The 24006-nt window shown below is 33.4% G+C and overlaps 1 protein-coding gene across 15 annotated transcripts in view; it reads left to right on the top strand.

The window, feature by feature from the left end:
• Tenm3 (teneurin transmembrane protein 3) overlaps window positions 1-24006 on the top strand; it is a 2467413-nt gene that overhangs the window by 517205 nt on the left and 1926202 nt on the right. For 14 of the 15 annotated variants that reach the window (XM_063234704.1, XM_063234707.1, XM_063234714.1 and 11 more), the window contains one exon: window positions 19006-19081. The exons of the other annotated variant lie outside the window; for it this stretch is intronic. The gene's annotated coding sequence lies outside the window, so the exon portion shown is untranslated. The remainder of the gene's footprint in view (window positions 1-19005; window positions 19082-24006) is intronic. 15 annotated transcript variants of the gene reach the window in all.

Genomic DNA, 24006 nt, shown 5'->3' with positions numbered 1-24006 from the left:
ATTTTGATTTAACCTTTTATGGAACAGAATCTTTTTTGAGAAAGTGTCTGATTCTCTTCTTCCAAACTTCTCAAAAGAGGATTTTAATTATAGGGGTGAAATGCAGGGTGTTCAGAGTGTGGGGCACATCACTTTATGAAAAAATCACATCAAGAAAATCATTTAAAATACTTTTGACCATCTTTTTAACCTAAAAAATATTTGCTGTCCTTCCAGTGCTTTTATAGACAAAGGTTTATTTGTATGATTTACCGGAGTCATTTACTCACTTTCCCACTGCTCCTAAAACATTATAGTGTTGAGAAAAATAATAATACATAATTATGTCATGCAATTTATACATTTTGACTTACTGAATTCTCATACCAGTTCTATGAAGTGGGTGCTGTGGTGCTGTCATGATCTCCATTATATAGATGAAAACCTACCACATGGAGAAGTAACTGTGTCAGTCATATAGCTCTCCAGTGACAGAGCTGGGCCATGAATCCAAGCAGTCATTCAGGATTCAGTCAGCTGAGTTCCGCCAAATACTTTCTGAACAATGCCTGTCAATTTGTTAACTTTCCAAACTATTTTTATTTTACCAAGTTCCTCTTCAAACAAGGAAGCAGATTCAGCACCACACATTTTTGCTTTGTCACCTCCAGAGCATGCATCCTCTTGAACCAACTCTGTCACCATGCACCCTCCTGGAGACTCTGACTTTCCCACAATGCAGGATGCTATTCACTGATCATGCAGTGCCTCTGATCTCTGCCTTCTGGTGGCAGCAGGTGGGAAGAGCAAAATTCAAAGTGCACTCACTGATCTTCCACACACCAGCAGACTCATTTGAATGGCTCTCTCCTCCTGGCTAGACTCATGTGCTTCAGGATCAGACCAAGAGATCTGAGGCACCACAGGAGGAAGCTGACAATGCAGGACCCCACGAGCCCTGCTTCTGCTCTAAGAAGTTTCTGTAGTACTGCACTATCCCCGTGGTCCTGTAACTTGTAAGGGCAGCTTTTATAACATCACTGGACTTCTCATGCTTAACTCTACTATACCTGACATGGAATCAGTTTGATACAGTGAGTTAGTTTGGATTGTTTGTTAAACAATTCTTAGTCTCCTTTAACTGGTAACTAGTTAGTATATTAAGACTTTTTTGGCTTTTCAACATATTCACTTATTATACGCCTGACCAGTTTATTTGGTTTCAACTTGAAATTAGTCATGAACATAAGTGATTCTGCCAGATAGTAAGCTGTATGCCAGGAAATTAAAGTCAAACAGGAGGGCTTACCATTTAGAAGGCTACCAAGAGTATATTATGGGAAGTACAATTCAAATGACATTTCAACAAGTGAATCTTGGAGAAATAAGACAAAATTTAAAGCCAAGAAAGTCTTAAAATACTATTTACCAGTTAAAGGAGACTAAGAACTTCAAGTAATAACAATGATAAATAAGAACTATTCACTTTTAGAAAAGTAGAATCAGTTAATTTCTATATGATTTCCAGACTGTAGAGTACTGGTCATGTCTGAATTATGGCAAGTATATATTCTGATCTTTCAGAGTTACAATTTGAATTTCCTGCATTAGTTATGTTGTTGGAGAATGCTATTGCTGAGATTAGAAAGACTATGAGAAGCAGGTGAAAATGAAAACCTCACCCCCACTTCTGGGTTTATTTATTTTTGTTGTTGTTGTTTTGGACAATAATGTGTGTGTTTGTCAAACAACCTTTGGAAAACTATAAGAAAACCAAAACAATCATCAGATGAATAATTTTGCATCTCAGCATCTGGTACAACTAGAGATTCCCCTCTCTCATTCTCCCTCTACATTGATCAACTGTTTTGGCTTTGTATAAAAGCTCATAAGTCAGACTTTCCCTAGTGAATTTCATTTCCTGGTAATGTCAAGTACAAATCCTTATTAGACCACAGTGATGCACTGTGTAAACCTCTTTAATCACCTAATTGTTTTGCTGTGAGAAACAGCTCTAGTAGTAAGAATAAAATTCCTTTAGTGATTACATCAATATTTGCTAGGCTTCTAGATTAAGAAACATGAGAAAAGGGAAGAATATAAACTCCTCTAGAGTACCAATTTATTATTGGATCTTAAGTCCTTTATTTTATTTTTGTTATTTTGCAAAATAATATTTATCCTCTTGAACTGTGGGTGATTAATTACAATATAATACATTAAGATAGTACTTTTCCTTGACTTAGCTATATTTCAGAGGGATTTTGTGATATATTGATAAGCTCATTTGTTATGTAGGATCATTTAGAAACGGAGACATCAGAGCTGCTCAGGAAAAATGGTTTTCGTGGCTTAATAGTCATCTCATCAAAATTTGTCAAGAGCTAAAACAAAAGCTACTTTCAAACTGTGTAACAAAAGTTTTTTGTAGCATTTGATACAACGTTTGTGGATATGAGTGTATTAGCATAAGATACTTGCCTAGGAGCTGAATTATGAAATGCTTTAGAAATAAAGTAGAGAAAAATTGTATTTTAATTGCATAAAAATTACACAATGATGGATACAAGAAATAGGCAGTGACTGTAGCTTAATTTGAACTACTTATTACTAATATCAATAAATAACATGCCAGATGCATAAGATTTTTCTAAGGATGATTTAAATCAAGGACATAGAAAATATTCTCAAAATCTAAAGTATTTAACATAATTCACTGGAAACCAACTTTTGTCTTAGAAAAGGCAAAATGACAGAACTAAGGGAAGCAATGAGAAATATAGTGGCTGTGAGACCTTGAATATGCAAATTCTACAAAAGAATTAGATGATGGTAAATTGCTATTACAGCAGTAAAATGAGATATGATGAGAACACGTTCTGACTCAGCAATTCTTTTCTGAGACTTGCAGATTACGTATATATCTTGCAGAGATATATCTTGACTCAGAGCTGTGTGTGAGCTTGCTGAATTCCTTCCCTCTTTCATTTAATGCATCATAAGTTATTCATTCAGGGGCACTGCTACCTGTGTGAGGTCTCACAGTCTCACTGCCATTTTTTATTGATTGTTTATTGAAGGGAATTTGAAGTGTGTAAGGCAAGATTGCCAGTGGCTGTTGAAAATGTGATACATTTGAATTCACTTAAAGTAGGTAAAGAAATACTGAATCCAATAAACCCTTTTGCTAGCATCAGGGTATATGTGCACCAATAAGTATTAATACTATCCCCATTCGTTTTTTTTTTTTTTTTTTTTTTTAAGAAGACATTGCTTTCGAGAGGATGCTTAGATCTAACAAGGATCAGAACATTCAGAGAGCCTCAAAGATAAGTAGAAAGTCTACAGGCAATGTGGACTCTAATTGATTCACATCCACCTAACTAAAGAACTTCTCCATAAACCAATGTATTTTGCTCCACAGTGGCTTTCAAATTTTCAGAACCCCTGGAGTGAAGCAATTTCTTAGATGCTTCATACTCTGGATAAAGGGTGGAAGAGTCCAAAGGTGACATTTTGAAACTGTTTAGCTCTAAGTTTTTGAAGGCCAACAGTGTGTTGAATAACTGCACAGTCATTTACACTCAGGATTGTAACATACACAGTGTGATGAAACACCGAGAGTGTGACATATAATGTAAATTATACAAGAAAAATATAATGAAATTGAGTTTTAAAATCTTCTCAAAGTCAATTTGAAGTTCCAAAGAATATTATTATCTACACCTCATGCTTCATTCCCTACCTACTGGAAAATGCTTATGGAGACAATTTAGCCACTATATTTAGGCAGTGGTACCTATGTAGTTAGCTTTCCATCACTGTAATGAAGTACCTGAGTTAGCTCATAAGGGAAAAAGTTTCTTTTGGCCCACAGTGCTGGAGGCTTCAATCTATGGGTCTTTGTTGAGGAGCACATCGGGGTGGGAGGATGTGGCAGAGAAAAATTGCCTACCTTAGAGCTAGGATTAAAAAGAAGAAGGAGGAGGAGGACGAGGAGGATGAGTAGGAGAAAAAGGAGGCTAGAACATGCTTGTGATGGCCTAAAGACTGCCCCAAGCACCTGCCTTATTTCCCTCACCTCCCGGTAGCACCTTACTGTGGAACAAGCCTTTAACAGACCGTTGTTTGAGAGATATTCAGCATTTAAACTACAGAAGATTTCATGCCATTTGATACAAAATTATTAGCAAGAAAATTAGGTAAAGGAAATCAAGTTACAAGGTTACAGAAGAAGAACAGAAATCAATGGGTTGCCTCACTGTTCACTTCCATCTTTGTGCCCTGGCTTAAAAGGGATCAAGAAAGAACATTTCCAGGACGCTGTTTCCTGACCCAGATAAATATAGCAAGTTCTGTCCCTGTCCTTGTTGCTGCAAACCCATGGAGTGTCTTTGTGGAACAGATAGACTGAAAAGACTTCTAAAGTTCATTCCAAATGACAAATAGCCATGTTATTGATATCATAGGTAAATTACTAATAAAGTATTGAATTAAGGAAAGATAGGACTATTGCAACTCACAATCACCCTGTTTGAATACATTTGACCCTTTTGATAAATATTTATCTGAAAGTACATTTTGCTTGATTTTAAAATGTATGACCTCTTGTTCCATGAATAAACAGCATATAAAGAAAAAAATTGCAGTAATAATAACTTGGTTTGTTGAGTTCTTTATCTGAGGCAAATCACAAACTATTTTTTTTTTTATGCTGAGGATCAAAGTCATGACCTTGCACGTGCCACACAGATGCTTGTGCCACTGAGGTAACTCCCAGTCCCAAATCATAAACTTTTAAAAGCTCAGTGTTGTAGTCAGAGGTTCTGCAAAGAACAATTAGAATCAGGACACAGAATTTATAATATTATTTTGTGATGGTCACCTCAAGTAAAACACAAGAAAGTGCAGGAAATCTGACCACAACACTAAAGACCCAGAATATACAGCCAAGGCCTGAATCCCACAGCAATGTCCTGCCTGAATCCAGAAGAAGTCCTAGAGCTCATGACAATGCCTCCCATGAGTCCAACTGGAGAACTAGAGCCCATGAAGGACTTTTATGGACTTTTTATGGACTTTTATAAATCTTTTATGGATCTATGCTGGGAAGGCTCAAAGGGAAGTGGTGGAGACCAGAAAATCTGTGCCAGTGGGGTGAAGGAGCTGTGCTGGTAGGTTGAAGGTACTACACTGGAGCCGAGAAGTCATGCTCATAATAAAGACCAGGCGTGCCCTAAAAGTACCACAGCCATTCTCAGTGACATTGCTTACAAGCTTCTCTGACAGTAAGAACAGTCAAGTACATGCCAGAAAGCCAGCATGAAGTTTCTCCTGGGGATTATTAAATGGCACACAGGAAGTGATGCTCGATGTAAGGACCAGAGCTCCCCCAAGGGAACTACAGCCACTCTCACTAAGATGTCTCAAGTTCCTCTGATGACAGTAGTCTAACTCACACTGGGGAAGCTGATATGACAACTCCTCCAGTAGAACCAACGGCTCAAACAGCAACACTTAGAGAAACCCACAATCCCTCACTTTTCCTTCTCCACGTCTCTATTTATGCTGGCAACTTTCCTCAGGTGGAAATCAGCACCACACTAATTTAATTCAGCTGGCATTAAGTTGACTATCAGTTTTAATCCATAACGCTCAGTTTCTCAACTGTAAAACAAGGTTCAGGGGCTGGGGATTTAGCTCAGTGGCATAAGCACCTACCTTGCAAGCAGGCGGTCGTGAGTTCGATCCCTGGTACCGATAAAAAGTTTAAAAAAAAAAAAAAAGAGCAAACAAAAACAAGTTTCAAAATCCTAGCCGTGTGGTAAAACCTAAAATATAAGACACAAATGAAGAAGTTTTATACCAAAAATATATTCTTGGAGTGACTGTGAGGTTATTAGACTGGTAATTTCTTTTATGAACACACCCAAAAAATGAAAGATCAGGACAAAAGTAAATAGCATCATAAATAAGACATTTTATATTGTCAGGACAATACTGGAAATTTCTGAAGGCAAAGTAGATATTGTAATCTAGGTAACAGGCAAAAGCCAAAAGTCCGACAGGAGTTCTTCCTGATATTCTACAGAGCTTGAGTATGTTTTCATTTTATCCTTTGTAAATTTTGTATGTATTGAACATGATATTATTTAGTCAGTCTGTCTTTCCTGGAGATGTAAGCAGTAGTCGCTGTGCTTTTCATGTTTTTATTGTAACCGAGACCTAGCATGCTGTAGGATACATTATTAACTGTCAGGAATCTTTGATGAGTAAGTTAAGAGCTAGATAGCATCCCACTAATAGAGAAAACTCATTCATTTTAAAGTTCATTAACCTGCAAAAAATGCTATTATTGTGTTCTTGCTAATACTGATGTAGTCTGTCATACAAAATTTAATATTGCTACAAATTGCAAAAAAAGATAACTAGTCATTGATAATTCAAAGAAAGCCTGAGACATACTGTTGAAAACTTAGAAAAGTTTAAATTGAAGAAAAGTATATCTTTAACCCCTGATTATTAACATAAAAGAATATTCTAGCATTTACTGAAGCTGCTAATACCAAATCATACTGGAAATGAAACAGTCTTGAGCTGAGGAAAACATGGTACCTGTGCCACCATTTGGTGAGATTATGGAGTTGCAAATAATTATTGCTAATTTTCCCCGCAAAATATGATTAAGAAATCCCATGGTTAGTGCAATAATGTATGTTATTTAAATTTGGGAATAACATATATGATTTTAAACCGTGGCTTCCATTATGCATAACATTATAACATTAATTGAAAATATTATGAAGGTCACACTTTTTTAATTGCAGAGTATTTATACTTGGAGTATAAATTGAAGGAAAAGTACTTGCTTACTTGATCGTGACTCATTAATTTGCATCTTATTCTAACCAGTAGAAACAGAGTCAAGAAATTCAATTATGAGGAATCATTTCTTGTTAAAATTTATAGTATCTAAAAGAGTACACTTCCATGTTTGTGGCATAGCCTTTAAATCGTGAGGCCAACTTTTTTTTGATTTTTTTTTTTTTGTTTAGGTTACAAGATGACTCTAAACCCATTTCCCAAAGAGAAGAAAAATAATTAACATGTGCTATGTACAAGTATCAATTCCCGATGTGAATATAATCATTATCTACTGTAAATACCAAATATTAATAAAATACAAATAAAAATTAAACAATGAATTGAATAAGAACAGCATCCTAGGAATGAATGTTTTACCCTTCTAAGAGACACTAACATTGGACAAAGAAACTCATGGTTCCTTGCAAATTAGCTCTGTGAAGTTGTAGTCTCATTAGCATAAGTTTGTAGCCAGGCCCCCAAATTCTGTCTTCCTCTCCCCTATGATTATATTACTGCAGGAGTGTGTCCTACAGGCACATTTGGCTTTATTTGTGGAAGGGATATTGCTCTCCCTGATGAGCTTTTAGAGGCCAGTAGCAGCAGCTACACAGAACTACAAAAAAAAGTGAATTGGGATAATTTGCCAAACTTTTAAAAATCATCTTCCATCTGTTTTTTTTTTTTTGCCACATATTAATTTGAATACAGTCATTGCTAGTGGATTTCAAATTGTTCTTAGTAACATTAACTTTAAGAAACTACAAATTCAGATAAGTTTTAGCATTTTTTAAAAATTCGTTTTTGTTTCTTGCTTCTTTAATTCACTTAAAAATTTTGTAAAACTTAAAGCCATAGTCTGAACATGCATAGAAACTAAGAAGACTAGGTATTTGCTAAATACATGTATTTACATATATATATATATATATATATATATATCTGTATATATATATATATATATCTGTATATATCTGTATATATATATATATCTGTATATATATATATATATATATATATATATATATTTGAAGTAAATTTTTATTTCTCTAAGATACAGGTAGTTACTGAACAATTCTATATATAGGGCAATATTCAATTCTCCTGAAAAAAATCAATGTTTTATATTGATGGAATAAATAAACTACATGATAAAGAAGTGTTAGAATTGTGTTGAAAACAGATGATTATTTTAATGCAGAAAATTATCATTTCCTGTACAATTAATTGACCTCTGAGATGTAAATCACCTCTTCATGACAATATGGGTCTCTAATATTTAACATATACCTACAAAATTCAGAATAACTTCATATCATTTCATTAATAATAAAGAAACAAAGCCTGAGTCAGGAAGAATAATGTGCCATAATTCTTCTTCTTCTTCTTCTTCTTCTTCTTATTATTATTATTATTATTATTACCAGAATTCATGTTTACTTGTGAAAGAAAGCATTTGCCAAGAATAAGCACAACGTAATATATTTTAACTTTAAGATAAATATATTATTTATGTAAGCAAATATAGAATGTGTTAATCTTTACAATTAAGTTGATAAATTCCGTGTGAATTTCTTTGAGTCCACAGAACATTTAAAGCATGTCTTAGCAATTTATGTGATTTCTGCAAATTAAAACAATAGACTATGATTATTTCAAATGTAATTTAAAAAGGATGTGTAGTGGTGTGTTTTCTTGTCCCAATAAAAACACCATCTTATTTATAACATTGGTTAGTGTTAAAGAGTCATTGATACTTAGGATTCAAAAGCTAAAATAATAAAGGTACTGTTGTTTTCATTTATGTATGCTGTTTTCAAAACCGCAGCTAGATACAGGGCTTTTGTATCCAGGCTTGACATGAATTTTGTAAACCATCTGCACTTTCTGATGTCGCTGGATTGGCAGCTAAAGCCTCTGAAGATGTCACCTTTAGAGAAAGGTTGCACACAGTTTCTCTGTTACTATATTTTGAGATGAAAATGTCCTGTATATAGCTTGAAACTTTTCTGGTAATGAATATTTGTTCAGGAATGGCATAGTTTGGCAGTGAAGAAAGTAAAAGTAGGAAGAATAACTTCATAAATGGAAATAACTCAGTAAAAGCTAAATAAAGATAAAATGAGCACTAGATTTCTAACACTCTTGCAATAGAAAATTTTATTAGGAACAAGATTTCCATGCTGATGTTAACCCAATCAAATGTAAATATTAAGTAGTAAATATAAATTCTGTTTTGGAGCCATTTAAGCAATGTTGATTTTTAATATATAAGTATATTTTTAAAATTACAAATTATGAAACCATGACCACAAAAATAAGTATTTCCTGTAAAAGATACTTTAAATATGAACAAGAAATATTTTATGAAACAAGTCATAGCTTGATGTCTGCACATTTCAGAAATGTATGCAAAATGTTTGGCTTAAACTATTTCCCTTTTATCCTCTTGTATCATTATATTAGAGACACCAAATATAGTTTTTATTTGCCTGACTTTGCTCTTTTGGAGTCTAAGTACCTGAATTAATAAATCACCCAAAAACATTCTTTTTGCATTCCCTGTTCTTTTTCTTACAAAGAAATCCAACATATTAGCAAAAATTGGTGTCACCATTTGTTTCAGAGAGGATAGCTCCAGATAGTTACTTTTATTGTAAAGCCTACCATAAATTAAAGGTCTTTGAAAATTTACTGGCTAAATATAATAATGGTTTGTTTAACATCAAAAGTCAATTGAGTTAAGGGTGGGAATTGCCATATTGTAAGATAGTTTTATCACTTAAATGCTGAAAGCACTCTATACATTTTAAATTATTTTTCTTACCTCATTTTCATTTTTATAGGGTAAGATAGGGTTAGAAAAGAAGGTAAAACATGCACACTCTACATTTTATAAGGCTAAAAATGCACTCCTAAGCGGATGTACTGTATTTTAGTAATTTCCAGGTATCACTGTGCTAAATTAAGCACCTACATCTATTTTATTTTCTTGTTTTGGGGATTAAATTTCAATGTTGTAAACTTAAGGTGTCAAAACTTTAAAGTACATTAACCTGTGTCATTTGCTTTTAGGAAACAAGGACTAGTCAAGCAATTAATCACAAGTCTTCTAATTAGAACCCCTTGAAACTCAATTTCTGTTTATTTATGCTTATCATTCTCCAGGAAGAAATCACAGAGTCTGAGGAGCAAGGCAGGATACAAGTAACATTGGCACGCCAGGGAAGTTTGCTCTTGTTCCCGCTATGTATTGAGCATATGAAATATCCAATAGTGTGACTTATTCCCATTTTTAGCCAAGAGCAAAGTGGGTAGCTCAGTCCACCATGAGGGTAGGAAAAAGGATGAACTGGTTTCCGGAGATGAGTGTCTCTTCTTTGTTGTCTTAGTCTTTGTCTTTGTCTTCCTCTCGTCCTTCTCCTCCTGTTCTTCCTCTTCTTCCTCCTCTACATCCTCCTCTTCCTCTTCCTCATCTTCTTGTTCTCCTTCTCCTCCTTGTTATCCCTCTCTTTCTCCTCCTCCTTCTTCTTCCCTTTTCCAAGCCAACAGCTCTCTCAAAGCAACAATAGGTTCTGTCTTTTCATCTTATCTATGCCACTCACCACACTTAAATTGTTATGCAGCCATCATTATAACTGAATTATTATAGTTGGCCAAGTATTATGTATTAGTATGATTATACGCTTTGACACCTTAGTCAATCTAAGAAGATAAAGAAAAATTACCTTGGAAATGTAATTTATAATGTAAAATGCTGTTTCTAAAAGATTATTACTAATATTGTATAGATTACTTTCTTATGCTCATATCTTCATATGTATTGAGATTTAAGAAATTATCACAGTTATTCTAACCTCAAGCGTCAGTCCATATTATATATTTAGGTATTATAAATGGCCAGATAATTGATGCCAGACCAAAATTAATGTTATGATATATATCAGTCAGAATTTTTATTTAAAATCCACGTGTGACTTTGTCTCAAATTAAGCATGTGTGTATGGAATGAATTATAAACTGCTAGTTACAGATTCATACTCTTAGATGTTTACCTGACATATCTAGGAAATTATTGTAAAAATATATTTAAAAATTTCCTGACTCTACTAAAGTGAAATATGCAAAATTTAGCTGTTTGCAGCATGAAACCAGAAAAATTTACCTTACCTTCTTTCCGAAATATCTTTTTCCTTTTACTACTAATATTTAATGATTTTTTTAAAATTCCAAATACTTTGTGAAAAAAAGAAAAAAACGTAAGTCTGCTGAATGATCTTCCTATGACTTCTTTAAACTCTCTTTCAACATAAAAATTATATTGAAAATGAATCAAGTTCTTTCAAGTAGTGTTCATATAAAGAACACCAACAAACAGCTGCATGTCTCAAAAGTTTAATGAGACCAAGATTTTTTTTCCATGAATCTGAAATAAAAAATTATTTTTTGGCACATGGATACAATTTTCTTTTGTACTTGACTCTGAAGATTCTCCAGCATTTTAGTGCTTTGAAGTGTTTATTCAGGGCTATATCATGGCTGGCAGAGAATCAAAGTTACTTAGGAAAAATAAAGAATATACATCAAATACCAAAATTACCACTCAGAAAGCCTCATCTGCTACAGTGTGTAAGTGGAGCTTTTCATGTTTGCTTTCTGGTCAAGATATATTGTATATTGTACAGATTTCATGCTGGCAAGTGCAGATTTATGATTAGAGCAAATTTTCCTTTAATCAGTCATGATTTTTCTGGTACATCTCATATGAGATAGAGTCTTGTACATTTTAGTATTTTGGAAAGATTAGAAAATAGGAATGTAAGAAAAATGAGTTAGGTCTGTACTGTTCATTGATTTCTTGTGATCATCATCACTTACATTCATTGTTTTTCAATATAAATCATAAGAATAATTGACTTTTTAAAACCCTTCCATTTCCAGTTAAATTTTAATAGCATTATACAGCTTGGTCTTAGTTCATTTTTGTTTAACATTATGTCTATAGTGTCAAATATTTGTTAAGATAACATTCATTTATTTATCTCTATCAAGCATCCTAAAGGGCAAGTATTAATTAGTCACAAGCATTTCCCCCAAATTTTTAACTACGTACTAAATGAGAAATCAGTCAATAGACAACTATAAGATACTGCTTTTAACTATATTTTTGTAACTTTTTGAGAATTATTTAACATATGTAGAATCTTTTATAATGTAGCCCTTTTATATGTAGTCTTTATCTCAATATGTGGCATTTTGAAGATGGATGTTAGATTTAGTCCTAATTATTGCTGAAGGAAAAAACGCTGTTTCAAAATGTGTGAGTCGTAAATGTCCAAATTAGTACTGCGAGGAAGTTTAAAATCTCCCATTGAGAAAGCCACCTTTGAGAATTTGCAGAAAATTGCTCTCTTCTCACCCTTAATTGCATTATTTAAGTTGAATATTGCCTCTATGGAATAAAACATAAGTAATAAAATTGTTTTCACTTATTATGCAAAGTCCTCTTCAAACAAATTATAGGTACTACAGAGGAGACAGGCATTCTTCATTGAATCAAATAAAAAATGAAGCATCCAGACTATGAATGAATGAGAATTTTATGAACAGAGAAAAAGAGAAGCAATGTTCTACAGAATTGTTTCTTTTCATAGTTTCTATTCAGCTTTTGTACACTATTATAAAAATGGCAAGACAGATACATATTTTTCTGTAAAATGATATCAAACAATGGAGAATTATTTCCTTGGAGTAAAGATAAATGTTTTTTCTAGTCTCAAAAGTAATAACTCATCCTCCATTTTAAATCACTTTTAGTACAGCATATTGCTATTTCTTAAAATTATTAATAAATTGAATAAATTGTTTTGAATAGGAGTCATTACAGAATACAATTACTATTTTAATTGAGAAACTAAATTAGTTTTAATATTATAGGAATTAGTCAAGATGGACTTAATGAGAACCATTTTAATAATTTCATTTTAGGTGGACCTTAAATATTACTTAATATAAATTGATGAGTGCTATTTGAGTATTAGAATACTAGTTAGTGTTTGAAGAAGTTCCACTCATAAATGGAATCTATTGATAATTTTTCCGTACGCCTAGGCTCATTACTTCTCTGGAGGTCGCAGGGAAGAATGATATTAGCATATTCAAACCACGGTGCCTTTTAAAAACGTTCATGTTTAAGAGAAGTAAAGTGCAACAAATAGCTTTACCAACTTTCCTGTCAATTATATGTGGATGGTAAGATGAAAATTGTGAACACATAAACTATAAAATATTTTAAATGTTGTTTGATGTCATTAAAAGTATTAAGAACTTTAGGTATTGTCTTTTAATATTTATTACTGAAAGACACTTGAATTAAAAAGTGTTTCTGCCATCAGTAATCACTTTGGGTACTACAGATATAATAATAATTTAAATGTAAAGGAAATTTACAATTTTGCTTTATATATTCTCTTATTTGAATAAATGTCAACTCTTTAATCATTATAGGTTTTTTTAGTATTATGCATCTGTTTTTTTCAATTTTTGCTTTCTTGTCATTTTCAACCCAGTTAAATGAATAAGAATTTACAATTAGTTCAGGATTAAATCAGAAATTATGCATCAGAAGCTCATGATATATATATATATATATATTATATTTCCTTTCTTTTAAACAGACCATTTCTAAAAGCCACAGTGGTTTTAAAAATCCGAGTGCTTACTCAGATCAAGTAACAAAATACTTAAATATTTTAAACACAAAGTCATAATATCTATTAGATTAAATTCCTGGATGATAGGCCAGTATTTTGTTAAAAATAGATACATTAGCAATTTATACATAGCAATAAAAATAGATATATTAGCAATTTAATGAAGGAAGATGCTTAATCTGGTTTATTCTGGGATTCCAATTCAACCACTTTACAAAAAATAAGGTGTTTTTATTTTGTTTGTTTGTTTTTAACTTTTTCTTTGACCTGTGTCTCTATGTCCTTGAAAACTCATGTAGTCATAAGTGGGGCTTTTTGGAGCTGACTGGATCTAGGAATTAAGCATGGATGGTATTATATTAGCCCACTGATTGCAATTAACATAATTTTGGGTGTCACCACCCAGAAGACTTTAGCCCGGATGGAATAAAGAGGCCTACTTCACTGTTCCACTGCCTCCGACCTTCTCTGCCATGGCTGATTGTCCTCTTTATGCCTCTCTGCTATGCCACCCTGCCTTAGGGACACTCGGATAGGAACTGAAACTTGTACAGAATGTGAGCTAAAAAAACTTTTCCTTTTTTAACTTGTGGGTATCAGATATTTCGTCCCAGCGAAGTCAAAAGTAACTAAGGCAGCTACTAATGCTCTCATAGTAAATAAATAAAATAGTTTTTTTTTTTTAACCTGAAAGTTTTATAACCACAAATTTAACCAGAAATAATGATAAATAATTAAGAAATCTATTTTAATTTGGTAAATGTTTCACAGAAGAAATATTGCTCTGACTAAAGTGGATTCTCTTCTTTAGAATTAAAACAACAAATGCTATGTAAAGTGATACCAATCACAGACCAAATTTTTAAAAATGTTTTAGAAAGATGAAAACTTTAAGTTGAAAACAACATGCTAAAGCAAATAAGGAATAAAGATTCATATGAGAACATCTTAGTGCCAGTGATTGTCAAATTGTTCATTGCTGCTGTAATGAATAAGGCACAGGATGGGGGCTTGTCCATGAGTATCAGTCTCCCTCTGCTATCACTGTGTCTTTTTTTTTGTTTTGTTTTTGTCTCTTTTAATGATTGGACTTGGTGTCTATACATTGTGAGCTCTATAATCCATCTTTCAACCATATGTCAGCAACACTCGGTAGAAAACAAATTCCTGACTTTGGCTTAGAATAAATCATGGAAAAATTTGTGCATGTCCAAACGGATTTTGTTAGTGAGTGTGTCACCACAGAACTGAGACATGTTCAGTGCCACTTAGCCAATGCAGATAACAAAATCCAAGCGCAATTTTGAAGCGGCTTAAAAATTTCCTTTTTGTGGACATTTCTTTTGTTCCCAAGCTGCCTCTTTTAGACGCTGTAGTAAACTTTAGTACTGAGTGTTATCTGTTGTGTAACAAGTTGAATTTTTAAATTCATTACTCTGTGCAGTAATAAATAGAATATAGAGAACTATAAGAAATTTTGAAATGAAATTTTAGGGAAGATTCCATAAATATCTTCTTAACACCAAAGGCTGTATTTATAAACAGACTTGCTAAGGGGGAAGGAAATTCTTTTAATTTTGACTTGTTTTTAATTTGAGACTTAAATTTTCTCTACACATTAAAAACAGTACATAAGTAATGGACAAGCAACGTTCTCCCCTTCTTTATCCTCCTTCCCTTCTCTTCCTCTTCTTCCTGGACATTCCTTCTTCTTCAATCAATAATCTCTTATGACTGCCTTCTTAATTTATTTTCTGAAATTACTTATTGAGCAATATAGCTTGATCATGAATCTAAATTGAATGTAAAAACATAATTAGGTATCTTATCTAAAGGAAAAAAGTATAATTTTAACTTATTTTTTAGTTGATTTGTTTGAAACCAACATCTATGAGGCTCCTTTCTTTGTCTTTGAAAATATACTCCAGAAGAAAATATTTTATGTCTTTTTGTTGATTTTTATGAATGTCATCACAATGTAGTATGAAGACCATACTTTTAGACAAACTAATAGAAACATTTAATTTTATTCTGAGTAGCTTCATTATCATATATTGATGAAAATTTCCTTTGATATCTACATTAAAATAACTTACAAAACTTTAGTATTAGAAGACTCATTAAATTTGGAGATTATTGTAAAAAATAATTTATACATACTTGAAAATAATTGAATGTTGTATAAACACAGAATTTAATGTGTTTGTATTTTAACATGTGGCTGTTAGGTCTACCAAGTTACATTGGAAAGGCTTCTTTTTTAAAAAAAATAGGGCTTTACCTGTTCAGAGAAATATAATTACATTTTTATCAAAATATTTTACAGTATTTCTAGAAAATTGATGTGGAACACATAAGCACCAAACTGGAAAATATATCTGTAACCTTATAACAAATAAATTTTTTTATCATTTAAAAATATCTTTCTTTGGAGACATATCAATGTATAAACACTAATATTTATAAAATGTAGGATAATTAAACATTATATTTTCAAGTTTTGGTCCACTTAACAATAAATTGTGACTTGTATCATGTGTCTTAAATGACAGACCGCATGAAAAGTTAAATTTTAGGATAGAATTTCAGTTGCAGGTTTCAATCCAAAATTTTGCATTGTATGTTTCTCTTAATTGAAATGGAATGAAGTAATCTATTAAAGGCAGGTATATTCCTCCTCTGACAATAAGGCAAGCACATGGTCCAAAGAGAAAGACATCATATTATTTTTTGTTTTATTAGTGCTGAGTCTTATTGTGTTGATTCTACATAGGAAAATTACATATTTCCAAGAATCAGTTATCTTCCTGAAGGCTTAGTGATGTGTGGCAGTGGGATTTAACAGAATCACATGCTTACATGGCAGCAGAGTCCGGCTGCACTCCAATAAATGTGCAAGAGTGAGCAGGTAACAGCAACTGACACACAGATTATATGTCTGGACATCTGGATTATAAACTCAATTCTATTTATTAACTGATTTACCTTTAGTAACTACTTTTTACTTAAACTCTGTGTATTTGATTTCCTTGTGCAGAAAATGAAGATGAAGGTAGCATTTCTTCATAGATTTTTGTGAAAATTTTCATCCACACACATACATCATTCACATCTTTCTATGAGGCATTTAGGGTGGTGTGCTGTGCGTGACAGGTGAAGTCTGAGAAGTGGGTAGCCAGGTTTTACTCACTGGTCAGCCAGTGCAGGCCTTGTTCCTGCTAACTGTCTGCTTATATCGAAATGCATGTGTAATAGATTTCATAAAATGAAACTTGTTTAGGCAAGTAAATTTGATACATTCTTTATAGTAATCCTTGGAAGAATACATAAAACAATGCTGCAAATACCCTGCAATCACACATGGTGATTGGACTGTATGTTTACTTTATTAAAACTAACATATTGCTGTTGCAATTATCATCATTGGTCACAATTCACAATTGAGTAGAAATTAGTGCATTCTGAGTAAATGCTTTTGGCAGTGTACTTTAATCTGTACCAACAAATGTAGAATCTGGTAATTATTACTGATAGTGCACTAGCCAGCGTTACAATAAGTTTAGAGAATAGGACTGCAAAACTGATTAAGGCACATTTTCTCATTTTAAGAAACTTACATCTAAATAGAGTCGCATTACAATACGTAGAAACAAACCACTACCTATAATAGCAGAATTCCACATACTGGTCAAAAGAACAAACATGCACATATGAAACTCTTGGTGAAAACAGGCATCTTGGAGACAGGGCTTCACTTGTTCTAGAAGATGTGGAAGATTTGACAAAAAGAAAAGGAGAGTTAGAAATAATTCCGTGTCAGAGGAAAACATCACTAATAAGGCAGGACTAAGATAAGCAGCCAGTAAACTTGGTTTGGAAAGTTGTGAGCTTACAGAAATGATTTGCAGTGAGTTAGATAAACTACACAGTTGGAAGGAACAGTTCCCACAAGACTCTTATTCTGTCAGCTTCAACTTCAAGTTCAGGGTCTCAGTTCCACCCTCACATCATGCCAGCTGGCTATATAGATTCAGGAATTGCTACCACTTTCCTGAATATTGCTAATTCACTAGAAATGTTAATAGGATACATTTGTGTTCATTTTTAGTAAAGGAGAAAGCATATACTTAAAATAATCAAATGAAAAAAAAATTAGGGTCAAGTGGACATGTAGGGCATCCAAACTTGAAGCTTCCAGTTGAAGCCCCATGCAGTCATGGACAGCATTACTTTCATGAGCCATGGAAGGTGTAACAACACACGGAGAGTACTGCCAATGAGGGACGCTCCCCCAAGCCAGCTGTATTCACAGCGTTTGTAAGACACCATCACATGCTATAAACTGACTAACCTTTAACTTCCAGCCCTTCTTCAAGATTTGAGTGAGTGACTTTTGCTTTTTATTCATCTAGAAATTAGTCATATTACTAACTGTCCTGTGGCCAGAACTTCCAGGGATATGCCATTTGTAACAGACAGAACATTCCATTAACCTAGAGACATGCCCAAAATAACTTTTAAGCAAAAAAAAAAAAAAAAAAAAAAAAAAAAAAAATCTCTTTCTGGATGAGATGACTCTTCTCTTGCACAGGATGACACAGCAATTTCAAATCAAGACATTTGATACTGTGGAAGAAATATAATTTATTGAAATTGAAGTAAGCATAATGCAATCTTTTAGAAAGTCGATTTCATTAATAGTATATGAAGTAGGGAAAAGAAAAGAAAATCTTTTTCAATGATACAGGTCTAATGAAACAGGACCTAAACAGGGAACATGAGTGAATCTGTGAGGTCCAGTTAGCTTCTCATTGTAGCTGAAGTACCTAGCTCAATGACTGGTAGAACCAATAAATATACATGCAAAAGATCACATTCTTGGATATTTAACAAACGTTACTGCATTTTTGGATCAAGAGGGTAATGGTGTCAAGGAAATGTTTTTAAAAAGTTTGAAATGAAATTTTACAGATAGTTTAGCACATAATTTAAAATACATTGAATTTTGAGATAGTAAGCAAATCAACTGTAAATGTTTTACAGTTGGTTAAGATTGTGGAATTGAAGTAGAGTTAAGACCAACGACAAGCATGCATTGTGTTAGTGATTACGTCATGGTTATGGTATTTAAGTCTGGAGGCAAATGATTTTTCAAAACCTTGGATGTTTAAGACTATGTAAGCAATATTGTTCAGTGTATTTTGATATTTGTTTCACATTCATGAGAAAAAATAATATCTCCTCATCATAGCATACAATTCACAGTTATTTGCAAATATGTTAGCATGTGAGCTGCACAAATACTGCTTTTTCAATAACATACTTTCTGATATAGATTGAGGGAGAAGACCTCTGGAGTAGCAAAACATAAATGAAAAGTTCTTTCTACTATTATAGGAATTGGTGAGTTATTCACAGTCTCTCTTACATACTCTCTTTCACTTGCCAGCTTCTAGTCAGCAGGAAGACCACACGACTCAGCCTATTACATGAGACATGGGCAAAAACCTGCCACACGGTTCTGGGTAAGCTTTTATTTATCTGATGCAGTGTCACTGCCATTTTTTCGCCTTCTATGTGCTTCTGGCTGGAAACCAGCCATTCCATGACCAAAAAGTAAGGAAAGAATTTCTGTTACATTGGTTCTGACGTTGAACTGATGAATGAATCAGTACTAGCTACTGCTCAAATTCATACAATTCATTATGTAAGTGTCAAAGCTCTGTGGTCTGAAGGCATTTTATGTGGATTTGCTCATATAACCACTGCACTAGGTTTATAATCTTGCCAATGCAAATCCACCATTAGTGAAATGTTAGTGATCTGAATCACACCTAACTGTTGGTATGACAGAGAATGGTGAATTATGTTTATGAAAACTGCTTTGCAATATGTATAATGCTGTATAAATGTTAGTTGTCATTGCTCATAAAATCATACATTCCTTTTCTCCATATCCAATTACAAAGGTTGATGAAAATGATTGAAATAGAGCAAGTTTCTTAACAGAGAAAGGAATAGTTTTACTGAACTGTAAACAGCAGTTAGCTTCTTTAACAATGCTGTATAGACTCATCTTTGTGCTGTGGCACCTGGTCAGGTTTGAACTCAAGAACACTGAAGAAGAATTTGTGTCTATAATCTCATTTCTTCTACCTTCAGATATTCTGTTACAAGGTTACTACTGGAATTTTTACAGGAATAAAAAAATATATAGATTATGTAACTAAACAGGATGCTTTAAAGAAGTTTATAAAGTGGATGTACTGGCCCACATTTGTAACTCCAGCTACTTGGGAGACTGATACAGGAGAGTTACAAGTCTGGGCCAGTCAGGGCAACCTAGCATAATCGGGTCTTAAAGTAAAATAAAAACAGTGTTTGAAATGTATCTCAGTGATAGAGTACTTGTTTAGTATGCCCAGGGCCCTAGGCTCAATTTCCAAAATCACACATAGGAAAATAATTAGCAATAATAATAATAACAACAATTATAATAGTATCCACAAGGTGAAATGCTATCTTCTGAGAAGATCAGGATGACCCTAATGTTGGGAGCAAACATATATCCCTTCTTTGAGCTACTCCAAGCCAAATAAGAACCTAAACTACCTATATTATAGTTCACTTAAGGAAGATGAACTAAAACAAGAAAATGATGAAGTACATAGTTCATTTGCTAGGCTGAAACAATCATTTTAATAATACAGATTTAATCCACAGGGTGACTGGTCATTAGAGAAAATATTCATTTATATTTTTCATAGGTAACTGTGTAAAACTAGAACTACAAGCTGTAATCTTTCAGTAATCTTCATAGATTTCAAATACACTGACCCATTCAGAGTGAGCCTGTCTCCAAACCTGGTCTCCACGTTGAACTCCCCGGTACTCAAGCTGACAGTGGTTGATTGAATTCTCTATCAGGTCTGCCCTTGTACCCTGAAAAAGAGCTCCTTCCAGAACCTGGCCTCTGGTGCTCATCAGCTTTATGTGCTAGGGCACAGGACAGGAACTGGGGTAAGGTGACATACAAGTTAAAGAGTCTTATGTCCAAGACCAGGTTTTCACTAACCTTACCCTATCTATCCTTGATGGGAAAGAAAAGTATCTTTAACTTCATACCACAAAAACACATGACCCTCTGTAGCCCTTTACCAGAGAGCTCAGTCTTCATCATTGAAGTGAAATCCTCGTGTCTGTGATGTAGCCAGTGTAGGTCTTTCATTTTCATCTCACCTGGATTTCAGTTAGCCTCTCACCTGGAGGATGACTCCCTAGTACCCTAATACTCTCACTCTGGCGTTTCATAGAGTACCGTGATTCAGACAGAGTTTTGTAAATGCTAGGATACCTACCTCTGGGTCCTTCTGCATTATTGTCATGTGGCAATTTTCACAATATTCTTCATACATCGCAGGCCATTTCCCCAATAATCAAAGAAGCAAGTGCTCCCACAAGATTTACTGCTTTTTCATTTATTAAGCAAACAGTTATTAAATATCTATTCATATATTGATTCACTGATGTTTGTTCAGTTCTTTTGTGACAAAAGCTGTTCAATGAAAAGAATATACAGATACATAAGATACAGAATATAATTTGTTAAATTACCTTCATTGTGAACAACAAATATTAATACTATGACAAAATGTAAAGCAAGAATAGGGTGATAGAATAATAAAGTAAGATATTTCCTTTATATCAATAACTTTATCTTTTTCTTACAAATGTGAGTATATTCTTAGTATTAAAATGGAATTCCTGAAACACTTGGGAAGCTCACAGCATGATTAGAAAACAGATGAATGTCATGGTATTGACTGGGTTTGCATAATAGCTAAATGATCTCCAATGACCCTTTAAAAAACTGATTCATAATTTCACTAGAAGCTTGGAATTTATTGTATCATTAAGCAGTTCACCAATAATCCCCACTGAAAGTAAACAGTGCATGGACATTACAGATCATCCATCAAAAGTGAAACTGCAAATGTTGACTCTGACTCCAATATTTTGTAACAATATCAATGTTGCCGTGTATTGTCATTTATGTCAATTATTTTAATACTGTTCATGTTGCAATACATTTTTGTTTTTCCAAATAATTAGTTACAAACTTTTTCCAATCAAAGTCCATATGCCTTAGATTACAATGTCTGGCTGGGGACTTAGCTCAGTGGCATAAGCACCTGCCTGGCAAGCACAAGGTCATGGGTTCAATCACCGGTACACCCTCCAAAAAAGATTACAATGCCTTGTATGTAAATGGCTTATTTCCTTTGACAAAAAGTTAACATGGAGGACTATCACTTCAAAATATTTTATCCATATTATCCATAATAAAATTAATGGTTATTTGTCCACTTAAAAAGAATGTATTAGTGCTTTTTCAGGACCAGGATATACACTAATGTGAATGACACAATAGTCAATTCTCCTCAAAAGGGGTGGATAAAAAATGGGAAAATAGAAATCTGAACAATTATAAGCATTATAAAGGCAGTGACAAAGGGTATAATGTGAAGTTCTCTACATGACTGAGATAACTTTTCTAGTTGTCCAGATCAGAGAGGACTTCTGTAGGGCAAGTGATGCTGAATTTTGCTGGGGAAGTTATTTAAAGGCACTCAGTGTTTTAGAAAAGGAAATGAGGTGGAGCAGCAAGAACTAAGCCCATGAAGTTGAAAAATATTTGAGATGTTTTGGAAAATAAAAATAAGTCCAGTGGGCTTGAAGTGTTGAAATGAGAGCAGAAAATTGGCTTAGATATTTCTAGGCAGATAAGTAGAAGAAGCCAGATCAGATAAACTCTAGCAAAACAGATAAAGAAATTTGAAGAATTTTTTAAAGCTAAATGATAAAAAAGAAATATTCTTACAGGAACGAACAGGAGTGAGATGATATGTTTTTAATTATGTAGATCTACCTTTCCATAAAATTGAAATTAGAAATGATTCACAACAATTAGGAGAGTCCTCTAAAAGACAGTGTAAAATACAATACATATTACATGAGGACATTGGTAGCTGAGATTGTACCAAGAGATAGCATCCAGTCATATCAGGATAGCACAATTAGCAAGCTTTAGTGATTGTCTGGATGAAATTCATGCAAGAATGAACCCAATAAAGCCCAGATTCCTTGCAAGTGAATGCAGTGATGGCCTTTGGGTTGTTATTGATGTGCTGAGAGGACAGTAACTCTTCTCTGTGAGAGACCGCAGGCTTCTTCTGTACCTTCTGCACATTGCTCAGACTAAGTAAGGTCTCAAGAAGAATGTAATTTCATAAACACCTCTCACATGAGTAGTTTATTTGTCCAGAGATTCTATCCTAACAGAAACTACATTTGAGTTTAACTGGAAATTTTGGAAGACATAATACAACAAACATAACAGTGTTTGGAAGAAATGTAGGATTTATCTAATTGAATCCAATCACTCTCTAGTTCTGTTTTTTCTGAATTTTCAGTGAATAGCAGGCTTCCACATTACTGAATCTTGAAACTCTTTCACTTTACCTTTCCTCTTCCTTAATAGTGCATCTTCAATTTTTATCCATGTTCAGAGGTTAATCACTCACAACATGAAAACAATTAAAATTTTAGTGTTTTTCCATTATTTCAAGTACTGCATTTTGTTTTTCACACAAAAAAAGATGTGTTGTTGGAGATGCTTGTCTTCCACAACAGAGGAGTTATAACACAGTTAATGCCACGGAAATAGTAATAGTTCTTTACTCATACTTTCTTTCTCATACACGAATCACCTACATAAGATTGTTTTCTGCTTCACTTTCACCACTTATGCTATATTTTAAGACTATATTTCTCAAACATATTATGCCAGTATGTGCTGCATAGAAACACAACATTATAGCACCACACAGAGATCAAAAACACACAAGTATCAGCATGTAACTGATTAAGGTATCTAGTAGTATTAAAGCTAAAATTTTGTGTTAATCAGTATTCAATTCCGAATGTGTAAATAGTACTTGTTTTCACCTATTCTACATGTGGATACTGTGTTACAGGTCACCTACATGCATAAAAAGGACCCGACCAAAAGTGTGACCTGGTCTCACATATTTTTTAAGTACATTCTTTTTTAAAGAATCTATTAATTCTCTTCAGAGAATACAAGTAGGATTATTTTAAAAATTCTAAGATTAGAACTCCAGAATTCTACATATTTCATCCACGTTGTTTTCTCAATCTCACTCTGTACTTGTATGTTCTGTTCTCCATTCAGAAGCCTTTTGTTATATGTCCAGATATTCAAAGAATGTTTTTACGCTGGAAATCAGTTGACTCTTCTGTAACGAATCCAACACATTTTAGCAATCTGGATCTGACTGATCTACCACACTAGAGCATTAAGAAACTTAGAAATATATCTTTATTTTGTTCAAGTGCATACTCGACCCAAAAAGGAGAATCTTCTCAG

Source organism: Cavia porcellus, unplaced genomic scaffold, assembly GCF_034190915.1.
Source record: "Cavia porcellus strain 051 isolate PalLab524CR breed Dunkin Hartley unplaced genomic scaffold, mCavPor4.1 scaffold_24, whole genome shotgun sequence".
Lineage (NCBI taxonomy): Eukaryota > Metazoa > Chordata > Mammalia > Rodentia > Caviidae > Cavia > Cavia porcellus.
This window is presented reverse-complemented; position numbering and strand designations above follow the sequence as displayed.